We start from the raw sequence: 4,126 nt of genomic DNA, 5'->3' as shown, positions 1-4,126 counted from the left end.
GCACTTGGAAATGCCAGCTTTTTGTTTTGGTATTTGAAATATTTTCTTACTCTGCAGATTTATTGAGGTATAAATTATAGTCAATAATAACACTCACCTACGTTAAGGATACAGTTTGATTAACTTTGGTAACTATGTGCAGCCATGTAACCACCACCACAGTCAAGATACAGAACACTTCTATCACCAAAAAATTCCCCTGTGCAGTTGAGCCCTCCGTCAGCCTCGCCAACCTGGATTCTCGCTACCCCTGATCTGCTTTCCGTAACTATAGTTTTGCCTTTCCCACAACTGCATGTAAGTGGAATCCCAGTGCATAGTCTGTTGACTTAGCTTCATGTTTTTCAAGATTCACGCATTTTGATGTGTGTATGACTATTTCGTCCCTTTTTATTACCAAAGAATATTCCGTAGCATGGATATACTAGCAGTGTGTTTACCCATTTACCAGTAGATGGTCATTCGACTGTTTCCAGTTTGGGGATATCATGAATAATGCTTCTAAAAATGTTCGTGTACAAGTCTTTTTTTTTTTCTTTTTTGACCATATTTTTTCATTATTCTTGGGTAAATAACAAAGAATTTAATTGCTGGCTATATGGTAAGCATATGTTTAAGTTTGAAAAACACGGCCCAATTCTTTTTCGAAGTGTTTGTATAATTTTGCATCTCCATACAGAGCAATGTATGAGCATTCTAGTTGTTCCACACTTTTACCTATACGTGGCATTTTCAAGTATTTCACTTTCAGCCATTCTAGTGGCTGAGTTATCTCACTGAATTTTCCTGCTAAATAAAGTTGATGAACATATAGTCATGTGCTTCTCATCCATTCACACATGTTCTTGTGTAAAGTGTATTCACAGTACCTTGTGCACTGATGATGTGATTACAAACTGACACAGCCACTGTGGAAAAACAGTACGGAGGTTCCTCAAAAACTAAAAATAGTGTCCATGGATGGGTGAATGAATAAAGTTGACACACACATACACACATAGTTCAGCTATAAAAAATGAGGAAATCCTACCATTTGCTACAACATTGATGGACCCTGAAGGCACTACATTAAGTGGAATAAGTCAAAGAAAGACAAACACTGTATGATCTCACTTACATGTGGAATCGAAACACACAGCACACACACACCATACTTATAGAAAAAGAGATCAGATTTGTGGCCAGCAGAGGTGGGGGATCAAGGGAGGAGGAACTGGAAAAAGGTGGTCCAAAGGTACAAACTTCCAGTCATAAGATAAGTAAGTACTGGGGGTGTAATGTACAGCATGGTGACAGTAGTGAACACTGCTCTGTGACATACAGGAAAGTTGTTACGAGAGTAGATCCTAAGGGTTCTCATCACAAGGAGAATTTTTTTCTTTTCAGTTGTTTCTATATCAGATGATGGGTGTTAAGTAAACCTACTGTAGTAATCATTTCATAATATATGTGAATCAAACCATCATGCTGTATACCTTAAACCTACACAGTGATGTGTGTCAATTACTTTTCCATAAAGCTGCGGGGAAATATCTTCCCCCCAAAAAAAAACAAATTAAAAAAGTATTATCATTTAAGACTCAAATTTCGCCCCATTGTAGTAACAGATTGGTATAGTACTGGTCCTGGTCAAAACTCCTACATTTAATTTTTTTAAAGACAAATTTTAACATTAAAATGTGGGAAAATATTAAAACTATAAAAATATGGTGACTGCTAGGGTGACACATAGATTGAATATTAATCACTTGTTTTAAATAAAAGGTTAAAAATAAAGTGGAACACAGTTTAAAAAAATCAGTAAAAAATCTGAACAGATACCTCACCAAAGAAGATATACGAATGGCAAATAAGCCTATGAAAAGATGTTCCATACCTTGTGTAACTAGAAATACATTTTACCACACATTTCAGTACACTCGTATGTTTTATGTATAAATACGTGAAACAAAACTTCATAAAACCATACTACTAATGTTATACAGTCTGAGGTATTATCTTCACAAAGAGGCAGGAAAGATGTGACATGCATTATTTGGTCTAGAAATGTGTTTTGATTTAGAGTTTGTTGTCTAAGAAAGTGAACTTGCATTATGTCAATAATTTACTTCAGTGGAACATCTCAGTCTCTAAACTTATTGTTGTTTATAATGATCATAACGATGATTGTGATGATATTAACAAAGAAATGCCTAGTATGTGCAAGCTACTAGTCACATATATAATTAGTTCAAATGCTTTCAAGTCTACAAAGTAGGTAGTATCACCTCCACTTTACAGACGAGGAAACCAAGTATCTTAGTCTGCCCAGGCTGCATAGCAAAATACTGTAGTCTGGGGAGCTTAAACAATAGAAATTAATGTTCTCTTAGTTCTAGAGACTGGAAAGTCCACAATCAGAGTGCCGGTTTAGTTAGGCTGTGGTGAGAGCTCTCTTCCACGTCTGCCTTAGCGCCATGTCCTCAAATGATGGATGGGGCAGCAGTGGGGCAGGAGAGATGGAGCAAGAAAGTGTGCAAGTTCTCTGGTGTCTTTTCCTATAAGGGCACTAATCCCATCATGAGGACCCCCCCCCCCATGACCTCATTTAAACCTAATTACCTCCCAAAGGCTCGGTCTCCAAATACCATCAGATTAGAGATTAGGGCTTCAACATATGAATTTGGGGGGGTGGGGGCCAATTCAGTCTGTAGCACTGAGGTTCACAGACAGTAACCTGATCAATCAAGTGGTACAGGCCAGGCTAAACCCCTGTCCATGTGACTTGAAAGCTTAAGTTCTCAGTGGACAGTGTCTCCCATCAATAAAGCTGGGATTTGAGACGGCTTCCCAAAGTGAGCTCCTGCTCTTACTAATACAGCACACGCACCGAGAAAGCCAAGATGAGCGAGCAAAACCTCGAAACACCACAGATGCAGTTTTACGGAAGAGCAGCGTGTGTCTGTGTCTAACACTGCGTCCAAGGGCCCTCGTGGGAGAGCCCACAGGAGAAGAGGCGGCAGAGCCCGTGGCCTGAGAGGGATGGAATAAGGACGGGTGGAGCAAGAGGGTAGAGCAAGTGCCGTGACCGTCTGGGGCCCTCCTTTTTCATGGGTCAGGGACCACTCTGGCCGTGGTTCCCTCTGGCGTTTGGACCTCCAGCCCCGCCTTTCGGATGCCCAGTAGAGTGGGCTTTCATAAAGATGTGGGGCTTTTGGATGTAGCATCCCAAAGAAAACAGTCAAATCCTAATGTCAGCCTATGACCGAGAAATAAAGTTTTAAAAAATTCCGTCATATCCTCCTCACTCCCACTCCAACCCAGAGCCTCCCCATTCTAGAAACTCATATTCAGGGGACTGGGGTGGAGTCAAGGACATCTACTGTTCACATAATTAGGTAATAAAGCAAATATTGTGAGCTGCAATTTTAATATATTTAAAATGCTTTTCTTTAGACCATGTCAAAATATCTCAGTGTCAAAACAGCCAAGTCAACATGTCATGCTTTTGAACGGCACCATGGAATCAGCCATGTGAAAATGGCTGTCCTAACACTTCCCTAGGTGTTAATCGGCTAGTGTGATAGACACACTGATCCATAGCCCGTGCTCCTGGACTGGGATGAGCACCACCCAGGAAATATGTGTGGCAGAGGGGACTGGCCTGTGCTTGAGATGGTGGGGGAGACTGAAAGGGGGGAGGGCTTGGCAGGTCCCTGGAGGGGGCTTCTGGGCGGGTGTCTAGAGTCCCGCGACTAACAGGACCCTGACACTGTCCCCAGAACAGACCCAGGGGACGGTGAGAGAGCACTGGACTGGGTCTGGGGTCTAGACCTATGCCAGCCACTGACTGCTGGGGCCTCAGTCTTCTCTGCAATAAAACGAAGACAGTAATCTTGGTCCTGCTCATCTATTAAATGAGACAGCGCACACGAAGGGCTTAGTTCATAGCAAGTGCCCTACAAACGTCAGCTGTCAGTCTCATCACACCGTCATCATCGTCATCTTCATCTTCTCCCACCTCCTCCCTCTGCTTTTCCTTTCAGGGATACTGTGAGCATTAAATGAGATCAGATAGAAAAGTGCTTCAACACTTGCAGTACACATAGCCAATGCCTAATTTTAATGTACTGTGATTTTGCCATCC

The sequence above is a fragment of the Rhinolophus ferrumequinum genome, chromosome 24, assembly GCF_004115265.2.
Source record: "Rhinolophus ferrumequinum isolate MPI-CBG mRhiFer1 chromosome 24, mRhiFer1_v1.p, whole genome shotgun sequence".
In the NCBI taxonomy this organism is placed as follows: Eukaryota; Metazoa; Chordata; class Mammalia; order Chiroptera; family Rhinolophidae; genus Rhinolophus; species Rhinolophus ferrumequinum.
This window is presented reverse-complemented; position numbering follows the sequence as displayed.